The sequence below is a fragment of the Ambystoma mexicanum genome, chromosome 6p (genome assembly GCF_040938575.1).
Source record: "Ambystoma mexicanum isolate Mex_15411 chromosome 6p, UKY_AmexF1_1, whole genome shotgun sequence".
Classification (NCBI taxonomy): Eukaryota; Metazoa; Chordata; class Amphibia; order Caudata; family Ambystomatidae; genus Ambystoma; species Ambystoma mexicanum.
Genome location: NC_090935.1, coordinates 1,428,737,935 through 1,428,759,891, shown reverse-complemented (window position 1 = coordinate 1,428,759,891; position 21,957 = coordinate 1,428,737,935).

Here is a 21,957-nt window from a genome sequence, read left to right as displayed (position 1 = left end):
ATTCTGCTGCCTTGCTGCCTAAAGACGGCCAAATAGGCGGAATTACCGCCGGCAGTACATCCACTGGCATCCCCATGGAGTCATGGAAGACTCCATGAATGGGGACTAACACCACCATCCTACCACTTGTAATCCAGCGGTAATTCCGCCGGACCAAGTGGCGGTATTGTTAACTGACTTTGGCAGAAGTTCGGTGGATTTACTGCCAAACATCTGCCAAACACGGAATGAGGACCTTTATTCCATTTCCGGCAAATGTGGCAATCAGACTGCTTATGCTGAAGGACTTTGAGAATGATAATACCATCCTAGCCAGAAATTTCATTTGGAGTAGATGTATGTGGGACAGGAGTAATACCAGTATTTTGGCAACTGTACGCTTTGTACGTCATATCGAAGTAGAACTAGAAGTACAGAGGGAAGGCATTGAATCTTGAACTATAACTACATGAGTATTGCTTGTAACGTTTTTGTCATAGCAAGATTGCATCCTTGGAGTTGAAAAGGGTATTTTGAAGCAGGCCTGATGTTTGTTAGTTTCAGATATTCTCTTTAATTGCTAACAGGAATGTTGATTATCGTACTTGTTTTAATGTTGCTTGTGTATTAACTATCACTCATTCACACAGTAGTGAAGGAGGAACGTTGCTATTATGTTTTAAATAGGTATTATGTTAATTGTTTGATTGGTTTTATTTGATTTTGTAATAATTTGTAAAGGTGCGTATGCATCAAAAAACAATTTTTTTTAAAAATGTGGCCTACTGCATCAACCTGATTTCTCTGGTATCTTCTTGTATGAGCTATCTGGGTCTTGGCTGGGTATTGGTGGAATGGGTCTAACCCCATACTAACGAAAAACCTAGGAGGGCAACCTTGCCCAGGGGGATAAAGGGTGAGGATGTTGCAAAGCCACATGCCAACAAAATATTACGAACAACACCAGTGCCCCTGTCATCCCCCTCACCCGGGTGAGACTCCTGGGGGTGGAAACCACCAGCGGTAGCACCAGCGCAGGGTAGGGAGCAAGCCATGGCAAGGGCTGGAGCTCTGCTTGTCAATGCGTATTCGTTAAGTACATTCCCTGTCTCTGACCCTGCACTGCCGCATAGATCAGGAGCGAGATGCCAGCAGGAAATCAGGACTAGATTGGGTATTGGTGTTTTGTCCAGCAGCAGGTAGGGTTGTGGGAAGGGCCGCGATCAGGAAGGTGATGGTGCACAGCAAGTAAAAGTGCATGAGCCGGTGTGGAGCACCCAACATTGAACCTGTGCGCACCAACCCTCATCAGCATCTTTTAAAAAATGGTTTCTGTGCTTTGTAAGGAACCACCTGTATACAGGATACTCCAGAGAGCACTAGAAAGGAAGGGGTTGAAGGGGTATATGAGAACGCAGGTAGCAGAAGAGGGAGTGAGGAAGAAGGGTAGATGAGTATGTAGGCTCATCAAAATTACAAGGCTACCCAGACATTCACAATGCTAGTAGGACAGCACATTACAGTGTAGATCAGGTGTCTGCAAACTTTGGCTCTCCAGAATTTATGGACTACAATTCCCGTGATCGCACACCACTGACTATGTTGGCTAGGGTTGATGGGAGTAGCAGTCCAAATCATCTGGAGAGCTGAAGTTTGCAAGACCTTGGTCTAGATAAACAGCAACATGTTTGGTGAAGGAAACCTTTTCGATTAAGTGCAATCTTATGGAATAAAACAAAATTCACAAAACGTCAAGTGGTGCTCAGCTGTTTTCGGCGAAGGCTTTCCTGAAGAGCAAACTTTTAAGTGATCTTCTGAAATTCTTGTGGTCTGTTTCAATTATAAGTTCCAGTGGGAGGGAGCTCTGCAGTTATGGTCCCATTACTACCAACCTTCGCCTTCCAAACTTTTTTCAGTTTATATTTAGACTCCGGCAGGCTGTTAGAGGTGGCGAGTGAAGAAGCCTTCTGGAGTATATTTAGTGAGCTGTGCCTCATTTGAAAGGCCTATAACCGTGCAAATTCCTTCTTTGGCAAGCCCTGCAGTAAACTGTTAGAATAGTCAAACCTTGACATCACCAAATCCTGGATCTTTGGATTTTGAAATGCATATCAAAGGTCATGAAACTCTTTTGTAGCATATTGAGTAGGAAGTGGCACCTAATCAGGATAGAAAGATTCTGTTAACCAAGGGAGAGGGGCTGGTCAATGGTGACACCTAGGTGGTGAAAGCACCTGCTTAACAAATCACTGACTTAAGGTTAAAGAGTCATATTCTCGTAAGCCGACTTTGGGAATCAGGGAATATCCTGAGAGATGGAGAGATGGAGATAACCAGAAGGAAGTCTTAGCTCCCAAAAAAATAAGCTGAGTTTTGGTACTGTTGAGATCAAGGAAATGGTTCTTCATCCAGCACATGTTGGCATCCAAACAAGATTGAAGGGTTAGACCTTTCTTTACTTTTCTATCATTACCCTAGTGTGTGCAAATGTTAATTGCAATGGTGGGTAATTGAATTAACACTGGAAAACCCCTTAAAATATTGAAAAATGGGACAGCACACAATTTGTCAGGTACACAGCAGGACATTGAACCTCAGAGGCCATGACTTTGGCCGACAGAGAAGGTTTCATTTCCTGATCAGAAGATGTTGCACAGTGGCACTTGGCTTGATTCCTCACAATGTTGCTCTCTACTGTCTTGTCCACACGTCATCACAGATGGACCAAGACAAGAAGAGTGTTCATTGTGGAAAGACAGGACATTTACGGTAGCATCCTTCCCAACTAGAGAGACAGGAAGAGATTCACACTGTATTTGAGCATAGCCAGATGTTTGGTGTTTTACATACCATCAGACTATGGGGTGCATTGTGCAAACTGGTGTTATTGGCATGTTACCTCACCTGACAGCTACTGACTTTTGATCTCTGTGTACATGGCAACTACTGGTGGGTTAAGTGGTGCCACGTCATGCGTACATAACCAGTTACATCACGTGCCCTTGTGGATGTTTTCCATGTGTATAGCATGCGCTCTTCCGCCATCTCATTTTTGCTTGTTGATGTCTTTGGCATGCGATTTTACAGTGTACTTTCTAGGAGGGGCACATCAGAGGGCAGTTGTGTTGTCGCAGCACAAGTCCAGGCATAGAGACATGCAGCTAGAATGTTCTCATCAGTGTATCTGGAGTAGGCCAGAGTGTATTCCCTGCGGTGCCTGTCGGGGACAAATGCCAGAAATTCAAGTTTGATTCGGAATATTTTGCTTAGTGTTGTGTTAAAGAAACTGAGTGGATTGATGAGTATCAGGTGGCATAGTACAACCTTCTGCCAGCAGCTAGTGGCCTGTGAATTGTGCAAAGATAGTTTCTACATGAGAGGACCTTTGCCTTCATATTAAGGGATGGCAGGTTTGCAACGTTGTTTCATTGACACTGAGCAAGGGAACACGTATGTGACGGCAGCATGCACTGTAAACTGTATTACTGGTATGACGTTCATTCATCAACAGTCTTTTTTTCAATGGGCTTTTTGCTGAATGTCTTTTTCTGAAAAAACTCATCGAAACATATAGAGGGATGTGTGCATGGGTATATAAGTGGTGGGGTGTCCGGAATAGTGTAAAACTAATAGGGGATGGGGAGAGGATGGCAAAACCAACGCAAATAAAATACAATTTTTCAATGAGTGTTTTATTTTGTTTCTCTAAAGAAAGATTTTTAACATCTTTATTTAATGTTTTCAAGTTAGACATGCGGAAGGATACAGCAATGAATTCTTTGAACAATACAATCAACATGCTATACATCACTACACAAGTAACTATTAAATCAATCTTCACCGCTGAATCAATTATAAATTCTTTCTATCAGGACAAAACACTTCCTTTCTAGACATTGTCAGTTCAGTAAAAGAACCTTCTTGTACACCAGACAGGGACACAGAGCAAACATTCAGACAACCACAAAGACAGAAAGAACAACAAAAAAAAGGGGGATAAGTCCCATTTCTCACAAACTCCTCAAAAACAATTCTCAAAAATACTCATAAATCAGCCCAACGTTCAACTACCATACAAGTCATTAAAATGTGTCCAAAGGTTCAAATATTTTCCTCCCTACCCTGTGTTTGAAACATAACTCGCTCAAAATCAGACAATACCAATATATTATTCGTCCAGCTCTCAATTTGTGGCTTTTTCCTTGTCTTCCACACTTTCAACACCTGGTTTGCTGCTATCACAAGCACCTTGTCAATCCAATGCCCAAATTGCCGAGCAGTTTCACACCGCCTATTATCTGATAACAGCAATACTTGCAACGGTGTCCTCTGGAAGCTTATTCATAACATCACTTCCAGTCTATCCAATATCTCACTCCAGAATGTCAGTTTTCAGGAGCAGTACCATAACATATGAATAAGTGTACCCTTCTCCTTTCCAACTGCCAAGTTGCTCCTCCTTGACTTGTCAGCTGCTTTTGACTTAGTGGACCACAAAGTCCTCTGCAATCACCTTGCCTCAGCGGCTCACTTTTCTAAGGACACAGTAGCATGGGTTCAATCATTCCTCAATAATAGAACTATGCAAGTATTCTCCCCCTTAGACTCAGCAGATCCTATCTCTATAACGTGTGGTGTCCCATAAGGTTCATGCGTCTCACCCACCATGTACAATATCTTCACAAAGCCACTGTTTGACAAATTGGACAATCTGGGTGTCACCTACACTAACTATGCAGATGACACCCAGATCCTCATACCCCTTTTGGGCAATTACATCACTGACTCGGCTCTTGTGAACAAAATCTGCCTCCTCATTCAGGCATGGATGGCCACACACAGCCTCTGCCTGAATGACAACAAGACCGAACTTCTAATACTAGGTACCCTGGCCAACCTTAAAAAACTCAATAACGAATATTCCTCCTTCAACATTGATGGCAACTCCATCAAGGTTGTAAAGGAAGTAAAAACGCTTGGATTCTACCTTGACTCCACCCTAACCATGAGCAAACCAGTCAACTCCTTAGCGTCCACATCAGCATACAAACTAATCAGGGCCTGCAGATCTTACCTATCCCCAACTAGCTGCATTACCCTAGCAAATGCCCTTGAACTCTCACGATTGGACTATTGTAATGCTCTCTACATGGGGAATAACAAGTACATCTTAAACAAAATCCAAATGCTACAATACAACGCACTAAGAATGGCTCTAAATATCCCAAACAGAGATCACATATCTGTGATCAGAAGACAAAACCATTGTCTGTCAATTAAAGACAGATTTATGCTAAAAACTACTTCCCTGACCCGAAAAAAGGCCTCAACAATGCTGCACCACGGTTCCTCTCTTACCGGATAGCCAGGAAAACTACTAATCGCCTGACTAGGTCCTCCAACTCTTGCTACCTTAGCGTTGCACTATGACTGTAATTCTATGACTGCAATTCTATGTATCATCAAGCCTAAAGTCTCCTTGTAATGCTTGCACCCAGTTACCTTTGGGTATGGTGCGCCATATAAAAACAATAAACAAACAAACAAACAAACAAACAAACATCCCCAACATTTATCATCGTCAATCAGCCCCAATTTACACATACGCACTGGTGTCCAATGCATCCGCCCTAAGATATTTTGATGGATAATTCTTAACTGGAGGTCCTATTTACTCTTATGATCCACCTGCCACATTTGTCCCCATTCCCCTCTCTAATTTTACATCCCATTTCTTCCTCCCATTTCCCCAGCAATTTCTTCCAGAATTCAGCAGCAAAACTACTTATTGGCATAAGATTTAGGTACGGTAATACCGTACGTGGTGATGTGTGAAGAACAGCACAGCCTGCTTGCTCTTTCTCCAACGGCATAGAGACCATACTTAGCCTCTGTCGCAAAAGAGATTCCAGCTCTTTGAACCTATTCCTCTCTCTATTAGCTAAATGAAAAGCCCCTTGTAGTTCCTCAAACGTTAGCATTCGTCCATCACGTACTATATCCCCTATGTTTAAAATCCCTTTTGAAATCCAGCTTCACCAATTTAAGATCTTATTTGCAATCCTTAGGCCAGGATTGAGCCAAATAGATGCCTTATAATTTAAATATATATTCCCATTAATCAACCACCATACCATCATTTGCCTAGTCACAGTAATAGATGGTAATTTACCTGCTCCTTTTGGAAATTTCTCTACTGAATATATACTATTTAACTTAAATTGAGATGTTCTATCCCTTTCTATTGTCAACCAAGCTGGCTCACATTCATTCTGTGGTGTCATATAGAGGGCTGCCTTTTTTAGTATGAACCCTCTATAATACTTTTCCAGATCTGGGTATCCAAAACCACTAGCATTACGTAACAGAATGAATCTCGGGATTTTTGGTCTTTTCTTCTTACCCCAGAGGAAGCTTTGAAAAACTCTGTCTATTTCTTTAATCCTTTTTCTAGAAGCTTAAAGGTAAGGATTGCATAACATACAGTACTTTTGGCAAAAGGGACATCTTAATTGCGTTGACCTTTGCCCATATCCTCAGATCCAGCCGTTCCCATTTCCTAATATCTCTTTTTTAGAGTTTCCACCAATTTTTTCACATTGAATTCCACCATCCTCTTTATATTTTTAATCAGATAGACCCCTAAATATGTTACATGTGCCTCAGACCATTTACAGTCCTAATCAGAAAAATCTCCTCTTCTGCAGGTCATAGAAAGTGGAAACACTTCCGTCTTATCCCAATTAACCTTGCGCCCTGATAACTTACCCACTCTTTCAAAAGCCTCTTTCAGAGCCACACGTCCTCCCTGTGTTACAAAGGATCACCATCATGTCATCTGCATAAGAGAGCACTTTAACTTCTTTGAGTCCAAACCTCAAACCCCTGATTCCCTGCTCATTACGTATAAAAGTTATCAATAGTTCCAAAGCAATATTAAATAAGAATGGCGATAAGGGGCAGCCCTGCCTTGTCCCTCTTGTTAAATGAAATGCATCAGATAACTCATTATTCAGCCAATTGACCACCCCAACATAGTTACTCCTAAATCCCATTTTTTCAATTGTAAATCTCAAGAAGGTCCAAATAACTCTGTCAATCACTTTTTCGGCGTCCATAAAAACTAATGATGTGTTTGAAATTTCACTTTGGTGTAGACTCAGTATGTCAATAAGCGTTATAATGTTGTCATACCCAAAACTATTTTTCATAAACCCTACCTGTGACTCATGGATTACTTTCTCAATACATTGTTCAAATCTAATTGGCATTATTTTAGCAAATATTTTTACATCTACATTCAGCAAGGATATTGGTCTGTAATTGCCACATTTTTTACTGTCTCTCCCTTTCTTTGGGATGAGCGTAATCATGGCCTCGCTCATTAACTGGCACATCTCCCCCTTCTCTATGAAAGAGTTAAACAGCCTACATAAGATAGAAGCCAGAAATGCACTAAATTTTCTATAGAATTCTACCGGCAGGCCATCTAATCTTGGGGATTTCCCTACCTTGAGTTGCTCAATCGCCAACAAAACTTCACTCACATGAATTTCAACCTCCAGAGACATCTGTTGTTGTATGATATGATCTGATATGGCATTTGTAACGCGCCTATACACAAGTGTTTCAAGGCGTAACGAGGCAAGGAAGGAGGAACAGAGGGAGGACAGAGACAGCGATATTAGTAGGCCAAGTGACATTGAGATCACGCAAGTGCAGGGGAGGGGGAGGGGAAAAGTGCCAAGGGAAAGGGGGGCAGTGCTGTACATGGGATCAAAACAATAACAAGAAGTGCGGCCAGCAGGTGGCAGGTGCAAGGTAAGTGCAAACAGCAGGTGTCCAAAAGTGCAGGTAGTAGCATTGTAGGGTTACAGATACAGATCCAAGTGCAAGGGTTGCCAGGAGGCAGTGCGGGTGTTCAACTGGGTGGGCAGGGACCAGGGCCCGAATCAGAGGGTAGCCAGGTGACCAGTGCAGTATCAGACAGGAAAACAGAAAATGTTTTTGTCCAGTCTTTGTTGTCCGTTTTAGTTGCAGACTTTATTGTGCCAACCATGCTACCTACCATAGTTTTGCCTTACAGCACAACTCTACTTCTGATCATGTATAGTCAAAAAGCAGTCCAAACGCTCACTCCTCACTGTCTCTCCAGCCAAAAGTGAACCGTATTGTTCATGCTGTCGCTCCTGTCAATTTCAAAGCTACAATTCTACCTTTGGTACTTTCCCATATTAGGAGGTGCGGGGGGAATGCTGTTCTTACTGGACAGTCAAAAATAGCCACGTCTACCGTTCTCCACACTGAATCACATTCAATTGTTAGGGAAAAAATGTCAGCCACAATGCCTATATGCTTGCTTTGCTTCAATGCCTGACTTTAGAATGAAATGATTTATTCAAACTGGATTGTTATCAGTGACGTCTCCCAGCAAGAATGTTGAATAGTTTTTGTTTTTTGCCTGCAGCTCATGATACGATATGATATGATTTTTTATTTATATCACGCTCATACACAGCGTGACGAGCCAAGGGAGGGGAACAAGGGAGGACAAAACAACAATCGTACTAGGCCCAGTGACATTGGGAGCACGCAAGTGCAGGGGAGAAGGAAGGGGGAATGTGCAAGAGAGAGGGGAGAGGTGGAAAGTGCTGAGCAAGGGATAAAACAACAACAACTGATAGTGCAGCCAGCAAGGTGGCAAGTGCAAGGTTTAGGGCGAAGGCAAGGGGTGTCTGATAAGTGCAGGTAAGGGGACTGTAGGGTAAAAGATACAGACCCAAGTGCAGGGGTTGCCAGGAGGCAGTGTGGTTGTGTGTCTGGGTGGGCAGGGTCCTGGGCCCAAAATAAGAGGGTAGCCAGGTGCACAGTGCCGAAGCAGACAGATCAGCAGGGGAGAGGAAGAGCGAAGGCAGAAGCAAAGAGGAAGGTCTCCCCAAGTTTCATAGTGGCAGGGAGGCTGTTCCAGAGGGAGGCCCCAGCCGAGGAAAGAGATCTACCCCCAATGTGTTGCTTGGAGAAGCGACTGACCCAGAGGGAGTTGGAGGTGGAGGAGCGAAGAGCTCGAGTGGGAAGGTATTTACGTAGGGAGAGTTGAAGGTATTTTAGACCCAGGCCCCAGAAAGCCTTGTGGACAATGCAGAGGGTCTTGAATTTAACCCTAAAAGCCACTGGGAGCCAGTGATGAGATTTCAGGGCTAGAAAGATACGATCCCTGGGCTTGAGGCCAAGGATAAGTCTCGCAGTCATGTTCTGGATGGTTTGCAGAGGGCGGAGAGTAGAAGCAGGCAACTCTAGAAAGAGGCTGTTGCAGTAGTCTAGCCTAGAGAGAACCAGAGCTCTAGAGAGAGTAAGCTTCTGTGGGAAGAAGAGGAAAGGAAGGATACCTCTGAGGAGGTGCAGTTGGTAGTTTGATTTCTTAGAGACGTCAGAGATGTGAGGAGAGAAGGAGTGTGTGGAGTCGAAGATGACCCTGAGGTTCTTAGCCTCACAGGTGGGAGCAGGAAGAGGGCCAAGGGAGGCTATAAATATGTCTCCGTATATTTTCAAGAAGAACCCCAGGAAAGTATGTCAGGGTTACTTGAAGATACAGTCTTGTGAGAGACATATGCCAAAATAATAGAGGAACTCATATTGAGGCATGTCTGAGGGTCTACTGGGTTAGATCAGAAAAGACAATCAATAACAGAGCCTCACAACAAATATAACTTGTATCTCTACAAACATTTGTAAAAAAAATGCTAACCATGAATTTAACCAAATGCCAGTAAATTCCATTTATTTTTAATCATAATGAAAAGGTAGCAACATTGTGTAAAATCTATACAAATATACCATACTTGTATAAAAGACTTTAAAGGAAAAAGTGAGGGGTGTGATTGACTGTCCTCCTTGCAAATACCGAGGTTACTTTGTGCTCAAGAGTCTGGGCAAAGCCATAATTGGCCTGTGCATAAACGTGGATTTTTAGTGTTCCCCTCTGACACTCTACTGTCTGTGCTGTTCTGACCTCTCTGTTTTTTGGGGAGTCACAAACTCGCAACAATGCACCCGTGCTCCCGTGGAGTTCGCTGTGGATATCATAAACTCCCATGGAAGAGTTCCTTGGTCTACCAAGGAATGTCTCAACAGTATATACTCACTACTGTCTATGAACAGAGAGAAACTTTCTGCCTCAAAGGGAAACTTATTTTTTTCCGTGTCACAAGTTTGGGTCTGATTTCGGAAAGCTCCAGAATCTCTCAATTGTGGAGGGGGCATGCTAATTGTATCCTGCACTGTCTATGAGGGTTTGGTGGGAAAGTGCTGTTGAGAATGGGTTGCCCTACTGGGCAAGTTGAATGGGTTAGATACAGAGCCTGTAGACAGGCCTGATGTGCAGTACTCTGGCTGCCCGCTTCATGCAACGGGGAGCAATGTGGGCTCACCGGGGATCTTACCCATATCATCCCTGGCCTGAAGATCCACTGGCTCGAGGTTCCACCAAGCCCTCCAGGAAACACCTTTCCGGTCCCAAGAACCAAGTAGGGGACTTTATTACAATATTGTTTTCTACTGTCCCTTGATGATGTCTTTGTTTTTACATAGTTCTTGTACACTGCTCCACTGCCATTTTATAAGTGTATTTTTCATACTTTTAACATGTTTTGAATAGATATTGGTACATTCATGAAGGCCCTGTCCAGCATAGTCAATATTCAGGGGGCATGGGAATCAAAGACCAAAATATGTGGAGACCTGAATATAAGAAACACAAATCACGGCTCTAGAGCGTTTGGGGAGGAAGGGGTGATCCAGCCCGTCCGATGACTGCTGATGATGTACTAAGGATATATAGCCTAAGGCTAACCCCTTGCCAGGCAATACCTGGTGAACTTCGATCAGACTTTAATATTAAATTCGTCAGAAGACAGGGACCAATGAGCAGCTACTATGGACATAGACTAGGCAATGCAAATGCAGCTTCCTGGCTGTGACCTATCACACCGCAGCACGATGAAGTCTGGACTTGGCCTATCCAGGCAGTTTTAGAGAGAGAATTTTTGAGTGGTCAAGAAACTGGCCAATCCCAGATAGTTTGTGATATCAGCTACCACAATGTGCTGAAAGAAAGGTTAAGATGGCGCAGAACAAGCGTCATTGAGGGAGTTGTGAGTCTAGAAAATACCCTTCCATGGCATAGACGGTATATTATGTTGGCCTAAAACCAACCGCATCATATATCTAGCATCGTCAGTACAGAATCATTAGTATAACCAGAGAGCATCCATTTTATAGAAATAGAATTCGCCATTTTAGTAATTTTCGCTTTTCTTGCTCTTCTGTTCAAAATGCTTTGCTGTAAGTGAATTCTATTTCGTTTTGCTCAGGCACAGAGCAAGGTCACAAGATGCATGCCGAGAGACTAGCCCGGACAGCCCATACAGCAGTATGCTGTTTCCCTCCCTCACAAGTCCTTGGAAGTAAGCAGAAAGGCATTTAATCATTAAGCAGGTGCTAGCTAGTCTTGCTGGAACTGCAGAAACTGTAGAAATGGACCGTTAATGGCTTGAATTATGCTCTCCTTTGCGCCCCCCCCTTCAATGAGCCCCTGTAGATCGAGCTGACCTCTAGCTCACGAATAGAAACTCAGAGATGGTGAGGTCTGGAATGTGTCTCTCCCCTGAACGCAGCTTGTTTGCAGAACAACAGCACTATGTTCCCTAATTCAAAGAATGGTGTCTGCATCTTTGAAAGTTGCAACTGTTGCTGAATAAATGTGTTAAGGCTGTCATATTCATCATAATTGTCAATCATCGAACCATTACAAAGAAAGATACACAATGGGCGGTTTTGAATGTGTCACTACTGATAATGTGATGGACATTTTGTATATATGTAACTGATGTAAAATGTTCGCTCTCTTGCGTCCCACGAGGTCTGGGTGACACACGTTGCGGGACATGAGACCCAGTCGGCCGACTGAGACTATTTGCTTTGCAATAAACCCTAGATTTTGGGAATTGAACCTTGTGTCTGGCGTATCAGTTTGTGTGTGGTGATTGTGCCTTGTTTCCATTCACGAGGGTCCCCTAGGGGCCACGTCAAGATTGCGCCCAAATAGGGACCCTCCCCCACTTGCTCCATCGTGTACGTTGTAATTCGAAGAAGGCGGAAAAATCAAATCGAGGACGACACTGTCGAGCCGGGATCGAGAGGTGTTTGGGGTGCCCCTGTGAAAGTGATGAGAGCCTCCTTTTCAGATCTGTACAAAACCGATCCTTGATCGACGTGTCCGGCCAGAGAGCAAGAAGGCGAGAGTCCCGAAACGAGGCAGAGAGAGCCAAATACGCAGACACGATGATCCTGGGTTGTGTCAGTATACGGACGAATTGCGTCTTGAGATACGACTTGGTTGATCAGGTGAGTCGTGCCCCGATTCTAATAGCCCTGATATTGGTTGAGTGTTGCTCTTGCAAGATCAAACACCCAGGGAAAGGTATGAAAAAGTTTAAAACATGCCTGGGAAATTGTCTTCTTGTTTAGTGGGATTTTTCCACTGCGGTAGACAATCTTTGGAAACTGGCCATGCTGCGCCACTCCTAGGGTCGCCAGCGTATGAGATGTATGTGAAGTATGGAGTAGGGGCAATAATGTTTTGTGAAATTTGGCATAGGCAAACCAAACACGAAGAAGATTTGCAATGACCTAAAAATGGAAGTTATGAGATGGAGCGTATAGATTATTTGAATCAGTATTGCTGCGCAAGAAAGCACGCCCTGCGACATTTGACGTCATTAGAGACTGGAGGAAGGAAGCTATGCTCCGCTTGAGAAGCAGAGATAAACATGCACGCAGGCACAAATCTAGAGAAGAAAGAGCGCAAGAACAGGACGAAAAAGAATGGGATGAGCAAATAAAAAAGACGGATAGATGTGTCCAGATGGGAATGGACAAAATATATCCCCAACAAGAATTGCATGCATCAGACAAATTAATCAATAAGATATTAAATGAAAAGAGACAAGAACGTCCCAAAAGTAAGACTGACATAATTGCATTAGCGCCCATTGCCCAGCCCATCCCCATTATCCAGCCTCCATTACAGCCGCAGCTACCACTCCCCCTTCCAGTCGGTCCATCTGCACCAGCCCCTCCTCTCCATACAATTTCACTCCCCTCTCTCCTTCACCTACTGAACTTGAATCCACAGTAATCAGAGAAGACAGTATGGGAAGAGCGGGGCCGGCACAAAGTGTGTGTGCTAGAATAACCTGAAGTGCGGTCAGCAAAGAAAGGAGGAAGGAGTTGAAAGAACAGGCAGAAATATACATTGACGGAAACGATGAGACACCAACACTGGATTTGATGTACGATTATAGGAAGCTTAGTGAAAAACAGGTATTGTTGGAGTGCATGGGAAAATATTTGATGGAGAGATGGAAGCAACTAATTGGAATGGTGCCGCCGCAGAAGTTGCGGGACTTGAATGCTTTTGCACGTATGAGAGAAAGTGATTCAAAAATGAAGGAACATGTGGATAGGCTTTTTGAGTTTAAAAATGAACTTGATGAATTGTATGCTGAAATGTTTTCTATGCCTGGGTTTAGGAACAAGGACATAAGAAGAGGAAGGCAAGAGGCGGTACCATATGTGCAACAGCGATTTTTTCCGCCGTCAAAACAGGCTAGTGAGGAAATGAAAATATGCACACGAGAGGCACTTAGATGGATTACAGATGCTAGCATTCCTACAATGGAAGTGCATGAAAAATTTGATCAATATACATTAGGAATGCAAAGAAAGGCACTACTGGTGATGGTTGAATATTTACAGGATAAATATGTAGATAATAAGCAAAGTTGTCCATCTGAATTAATGGCAGTGTATAAGGGAGCATTTACACGAGATACAGGAGAAACTGCCTTATCCCTTGATTTGGCAATAGTGCTGCATATGAGGGAGGGAGCAGGAAAAGCGAGTGCGATATTTTCCATGAGGGAGGTCCCACCCACTTTTGTGCCAAAGATAGAAATTCCTGGTGCTAAAGGGGCACCAGCGCAAGTGACAGAAGCACATTATAAGCACAATATGTGCATGTCCCTTTCTCCAGACAAGAGGTGAATAATATAAAACAAACGATCCCTGATTTGAGAAAAAATCCAAAAGGATTCTATAAAGAAATAGAGTCCTATTTAAAATCGTCCATTTTTACTATGAACGATATTGACCTAATATTCCCAGTAATTTTACCAGTAGACATATGGAAACAAATAAGAAAAGTAGATGATTAGGATAGTTTCGGTGACACGTGGGAGAATTTAGCGAAAGAGGATGCGGACAGGAAAGCAGGCGAGAAACCATCATTAAATATGGCAGCATTACCAGCACGGATAATACAGAGATTGAAGGCTATGGTTCCAGAGAAGAGAATTGTATGGGACAAACTAACTGCATGTGTACAAGGCAAAGATGAGTTAGCTACAGACTACTTCAATAAATTTAAGGAAGTGTTTACAGATTTTAGTGGGCAAGATTTAAGCAGTGAGGCGGGAAAAAGACTATTCGTTGACAAATATGTGAGAGGATTGATACCTCCAATCCAAAACTTGATAATGACATCTGAAAGTGCATGACAAGCAAAATCACTGAGCAAGGTATTACACATGGCCCAGTATTATGAAAACAGAGTGAATACAGAGAAAGAAAAAGAAGTGAAAGACAGAGTGAATCTAAAAACAAGGGTGTTACTACAGCAGGTAGCGGGTCATAATAGAGGAAGAGGAAATGCACAAGGGAGAGGAAGTAATTCAAACATGCATGGAGGTCCTCTTGGATTAAACCAGTGTGCATATTGTAGGGAAGAGGGTCATTAGCGAGCACAATGTCCACATTTGCAAAATAGGAATGGGTATGGTCAGAGAAGGCAGAACAGAAGTCGCCCGGGAACATATGGGCAGGATAGAAATAATAGTATGCCGCAAAACCAGAATAATCAAGGAAATAGCAACCAGAATCAGAACCAAAACCAAAATCAGAATCAGCACAATGGAGGTGGGGACGGGAATATTTTTGATACTCAACCAAATACATACTATTCTGGTGACTATACATCAGATGACGTATTGTTCCCCCGTTAGGACAGCCCAAGACAGGGGTCGCAAACCATTGTCTATTCCCGTTAACCAGAAAGGACCCTACGTAGAAATTAAAGTTGGGAATAAAGTGCACAGTTTTCTCGTAGACAAAGGTGCACAGAAGTGCTCAATAGACCACCACTTGGTTCCAGGAATACCACTGTCAGGGCAAAAGAATGTTTCAGTAGGGTTTGCAGGCACCCCAGTAATTAGTCCCGTGTCCCAATCAGTACCAATAATACTAGGGCCATTCACTGACTATTGTCCGTTTTTGTTGACACAGAATTGTGGAGAAAATCTATTAGGTTTAAACTTGTTGAAGAAACTAAGTGTGATTATCCATTGTACTCCTGATGGTGAGTTTTTGACAATATCACCACAGAATATACTAGTGTCTGTGTTCCTGTCCAAACCTCTGCCGAAAGAGTTAAGTGAAGTACGGACTTGTATATAGGCAATGAATGATAATGATGTGGGATGTTTGAAAATAGAGCCAGTGAAAATAATTTGAAAGAATGAGTAACATTGCAACGTATTTCGCAGTATAAGATTTCGGTTAAGTTCTGCATGTTACGCGTCCTTAAGTGCACTATATTTTGGGAAATGGAATAAGAGTGAAACGGGTTGATTAGATAGGACAAACATGGACGAATTTGAAGCAGTAGTAATGAAACCTGTAGGTTGCTCTATATTTCGCAAAGCAAGAACGATAACACCAGTAGTAATGCCAAAAGATAGATTATATGTGCCATATAAATCATCTGTAATCACATTTCACATGAACCCAGAAGGGAATAAAGATACAGTGCCCCCCTCATATACAATAAATTACAGTCCTCGCACGGTTCCATTTTGTTTGAAGAAGAAAGGCTCCTATTCAGTAGGGACATTCAATAGGTGCATGAATATTGCAATACTCGAGAGAGAGGAAGAACCAGTATATGTAGGTGATCCTGTCTATTTCATATGCGGGGAAAAAGCTTATCCCTGGTTGCCAAGAAATTGGGGAGGTACTTGTTACTTAGGGATTCTATTTCTGGGGGTATTTCTTTCAAAAACGTCAGACATAGCAAAATTATCTAGATCAAGACCGCAACCAGATGAGGAAGGAGGATTAATCGCAGAAGACATAGCTAAATCATTTATACCATTTTGGGGTCAAGCAATAAATTCATATAATATAAGACAACTGTTCAGAATTGTAGAGAAAACAATAAAGGGAACAACCGATATACTGTATAATATGACTCTGTAGGACGAAGCAATCAGATTAATGACACTTCAAAATAGGATAGCTCTTGACATAGTTTTGGCTGATCGTGGAGGAGTTTACAAACTCGTGGGGTCATCATGTTGCGTATTTGTAAGTGACTCCTCCCCTACGATTTTTGAGGCAATAAAAAAGTTACACGTCCTGAGCTCTGACCTCCATCCCTCAGTAGGTAGCTGGGAATTAGACATAAGATCCTGGTTTTGGGAATTATTACGCTCATGGGGATGGAAATTGGTTGCAATTCTAGCAGCAGTGCTCAGAGTTTTTCTAACATGTTGTTGTTGCATACACTGTCTACCAATAATTTGCACTGAAGTAAGTGATGAATGCATACACATGTTGACACAGAAAAGAACTCCCTAATTGAATACAAACACGAATCACGAAATGAAGACAGTAAAAGAATTCATGTCGATTAATATCGCTACCAATGATGACGATCATAGCAGCATGCAGAGTTCAGAATCGGATACATGGTCAGAGGAAGACGCGATGTTTGGTTGATGCGTTTGGCTTACGGCCAAGAGGAGGGTTTGTGAGTCTAGAAAATACCCTTCCATAGCATAGACGGTATATTATGTTGGCCTAAAACCAACCACATCATATATCTAGCATCGTCAGTACAGAATCGTTAGTATAACCAGAGAGCGTCCACTTTGTAGAAATAGAATTCGCCATTTTAGTAATTTTCGCTTTTCTTGCTCTTCTGTTCAAAATGCTTTGCTGTAAGTGAATTCTATTTCGTTTTGCTCAGGCACAGAGCAAGGTCACAAGATGCATACCGAGAGGCTAGCCCAGACAGCCCAGACAGCAGTATGCTGTTTCCTTCCCTCACAAGTCCTTGGAAGTAAGCAGAAAGGCATTAAATCATTAAGCAGGTGCCAGTTAGTCTCGCTGGAATGGCAGAAACTGAAGAAATGGACAGTCAATGGCTTGAATTATGCTCTCTTTTGCGGCCCCCCTTCACTGGGCCCCTGTAGATTGAGCTGACCTCTAGCTCACGAATAGAAACTCAGAGATAGTGAGGCCTGGAATGTGTCTCTCCCCTGAACGCAGCTTGCTTGCAGAACAACAGCACTATGTTCCCTAACACAAAGAATGGTGTCTGCATCTTTGAAAATTGCAACTGTTGCTGAATAAATGTCTTAAGGGTGTCATACTCGTCATAATTGTCAATCATCAAACCATTACAAAGAAAGATACACTATGGGCGGTTTTGAATGTGTCACTACTGATAATGTGATGGTCATTTTGTATATATGTAACTGATGTAAAATGTTCGCTCTCTTGCGTCCCACGAGGTCTGGGTGACACACGTTGCAGGACGTGAGACCCAGTCGGCCGACTGAGACTATTTGCTTTGCAATAAACCCTAGATTTTGGGAATTGAACCTCATGTCTGGCGTATCAGTTTGTGTGTGGTGATTGTGCCTTGTTTCCATTCACGAGGGTCCCCTAGGGGCCACGTCAGCGTTATTCATCAAAATCGCAGTTGAACAGCAGCTAGTTACAGGAACAGCACAGTCAGTTAAAAGCATATTTTACCCCATACCTGTATTGTTAGTATGATGCTGCATGTTTTCTTTCCTTCCTTTTATGTAGCGTTTCGCAAATGCACTTTTTTGATGACTATTTCCCCTCCATTTTCTTTCAGTGATTTTCTGTTGAAACAGTGTAAGACTGCAACTGACTTTCAGCAGCTGCAATTAGAGGACCATTCATGTTTGCCCTAAACTGAGAGGTATGTTTGAGGGTATATTGGTGGTTGAATCAGATCAGAAAAAGTGTCACAAACACTTTTTTCGGATCTGCTGGATTTTCATATATTTGTCAGGCTGAGTTGGCGAGGCGGGCAGGCGGCCATACCATGCCTGCCTTCATTTCTCACAGTGCTGGACAAATGCAACTGGCTTACCGCCAGCATGGATTTTCACTCTGGTGGTAGTGCAATGGATTCCAATGGAATCTGCCTGAAATGACCACATGTTAATTTCCACACGGATTCAATAGGGGTCTATTGTAAATGCCTCCTGCAATCGTTAATTGCGGGAGGCAGTTACACTTTTCCATCAACAAAGTAAAAAAGTGGAGTTCAGGCGATTTCACCTATGTTTTGCTCGCCTTTTGCACTACATTCTGGAAAAGTTAATGGCAATTAGATATGGGGACCGTTTGCACTTAAGTTCACACGAAGCCTTTCCCTCTGTGCAATTTGTGTTCGACCTGAACATGACCCCCAGAGGTCCTCTGGGACTTAAATGAAGTGCAGTTCAAATTATATTTTAATCACAAAACACTGCGCTCTGGCCTTGAGTATATATGTTACCTGATTATACTTTGTTCCATATTTACATATGTCCACCCCTTTGTGCACACAGGTGTTGCCTGTTTTGCTTATTCTTCTACCCTGCTCCCCCTTCCCCCTCCAGCCTACTTCTGCAGGAGTCTGTCCTAATACATTCTGGTTTCACAATCACCGTCTTGGGGCCAATGCTGGATTTGACTTTTTCGGACTTCATTGATTCACGGTGCGTCACCCTTTCTCGTGTTGGCCCTGAATCATGCTGTTCCCATCTTCATCTTGCATTGTGGCTTGCAACATTATGTGTTACTACTGACTTCTCCAATTGTATTTGCTCTCCCCTCTTGCTTCTCCACTCTTTTTGAGTGCTTACTCTCTGTTCTCTCCTGCTCTCCCTTTCTCCCTTTTCCTATCTGCTCCCCTCCTCCCCTTTCTTTCTTCTATGCACTTACTCTATCAGAATCTAGTATGATAGCAACCTTGTCTGTCTCCTCCGCCTCCTCTTACTTGTCCCCCCCCCTCCAGCACTATCTGAAATGTCTTCAGGCCTAGTACGATAGTCACTTGTTTTGTTCCTCCCCTACCTTTCTGCACCCCTCTCCCTCACCTTTTGTTTTTCTCCGGCTCTACCAGAAATGTTGTCAGACCTAGTACGGTAGTCACCTGTCTGTTTCCATTTCCTTTCCACTCTCCCCCTCCCTTCCTTATCTATGTCTTAGCTCTTGCACTGTCTGAAATGTCGTCAGGCCGAGTACGATAGCTAATTTCATGTTCATGGCCTGTAAGAATGTCATTGTAATTTCCCTTGTTCCCTACCTTGCCTTGAAGTGCTTTGAAACATATTTTGTATAGGAGCTATATAAATAAACTATTATATCATAAAAATAAGCAGAAGATCCTCCTTTAAAATTGTTTTCACTTTTTCTTCTTATTTCTCAGTTTTTATTTATGCTAATCTCTGGATTCAAATGTGTTCATTATTAGTGAATTCCAGGCGTTTTGCAAGTGCAGTCATGTCACCAAAATAATAGGAGGAGAAGAAAAAAACGATTATTGAACCCCAACCTCTCCCCTCCCACTGCTAGGTCACAACACTGTAGTGACGTCACATGTTGCTTGGCCACGATGATGGGGCAAAATATACTTTTTTATAACAAAACGTCGATTGATAATAGCAACAGACAACTATCTACTAAAACTGTCCACAGCTGACGGCATAATTCCTTTAGGTAATAAGTGACTAGGTAAATCTCAAGTGTTGTAAGCAGGGGTGGACTGGGAACCAAAAGAGACCCTGGAAATAATGTTCAAAGTGGCCCCATATTACACATTTTCAGAAAGCCCAACACTTTTCCTATGGGAAAAATTGGAAATGCCTCACAAAAGAGCCCCAGGTTGGAGATGCCTAGCGGGAAATCTCCAGAGTACCCTATAGGCCAGTACACCCCTGTAAGCAGAAACCTAAGAGGTAGCAGCAATCACTACCGCCCTACTGACGTGATGTTCCTTTACTTTCAATGTGATGTCTGTGAAGCCTAAAATATAAAGAGTTGAACTGTGAAAACAAAACAATGATGAGTGATGCTCATAGCCCCCAACCTTATTTGTCACGAAGGTGGGTGAAAACACACGATTTTCTTTTGGCGGATGAGAGGCCCATAGAAGTGAATGGGCGTATGAGGGACTTGGCGGGTGATTCATCTGCTTTTAAGGCGGGTGACATGACCTACCAAAGCGGGTGAGTTGCGAGCTATGGATGCTTGGCTTCACGCCGTGCCCGGCCTTCCTCGTGGCCATCCTTCGGCCTGCAGGGCCGCCATCTTGCCATCCTTTTCTGGAGTCACTGCCATTCTAATCGCGCCCTGAGACACGATACTGAATCAGCCATCAGCCGCGGCACCTGACAGCAGAGTCTGAGGAAGATGACGATGATAAATTGCGTCTCCCTGCTCATAAACCCCCGCTGTGGGGCCCTCTGCTGAGACTTCCATTTCTCTGTGCAGTTCCTGCCTTGACTGCCGTCTCAAGAGATCTCTGCATTGGACAGAGACATGGAACTTACTTGTCTCTTTCCCGCCTTGCTATTTGATGAGATGGTTAGGTAGTGTGTGATGGGATGGTTAGGAGGTGTTTGAAAGCATGGTTAGGTAGCGTGTGATGGGATGGTTAGGTAGTGTTTGAATGCATGGTTCGGCAGTGTGTGATGGGATGGTTAGGCAAAGAGCCAGGTTTTCAGGGATTTCCAGTAAGCCCAGTATGAGGGTTCTGCTCTCAATTTAACTACTGATGTTTGATATTTGCATTTGTCAGGACAGCAATGAAATCAACAGGCATATTTTAAACGTCTAAGCCATGCCCCTATTTACCGGGAGGACAGCATTGCCAAGTGTGGTGGTTGTCCCCTAGAAAGAAACTTTTAAGCCTGCTTAGTCGACATTGGTGCTACAGATGTGTCTCTACCTGGTCTGTGGTTATCATAGACTCTTATTCATGTCTTTATATTGCTTTTTTAATATTGAGCTACATTTCAAAGCAGCGTATACATCGATTGCAGTACTCATGTAATCACGACTTTATCAATCCTATTCTTGAAGTGAGGATCTGAAAGATTTGTCCATTTCACTGTCACCATTTTTTTGCGGAATTGTGCACTGAAGTAAAACATGATTAAAAAAGGGAAACTGACTGTGATGGGGCTTCCCGTGCCTCGGGCCGCCCTGTACTAGCATCAAAGCATACGCACACAATAAGACTTGCACACGCACATCTGATCGTTCCAGGGTCCCGGCGGCATCTGCGCCACAGACCGTCTTTATTCTTTACGCGCATGCGCGGCCATAACGAGGCTCGCACATGCGCACATGCGTTACGGACATAACATTCCTTTTTTTCTTTAAACAAAATAAACAACAAATTACAACTTAAACATACTCACATGTCAAACATGAACGTTACCAACATTACATTTCTGAACAGTGAATCATTAACCAGGGACAGTCACCTGTTCAGTCTCCTGAGTCTAGAATGTAGTCCTTGAGCCGAATAGGTATGGCGTGGCCTTGTCACGCCGGGTACCGCCGTTCCGCCTGCGTGCTGAGCGGTGGGGTCCCGACTGTCAGTGGTGGACCCACAAATGGGTCATCTTCTGGAACCTCCGCATCTTCCTCCTGCTGCTTAGGCCTCGTCGGATCAGCGTCTGGTGGCCGGCTGTCAAATTTTTTGAAAAAGGACTGATTGCGGGTGATGTTTCCCCTTGCATTCGCCGCAGTAATCATAGATCCTTTGAC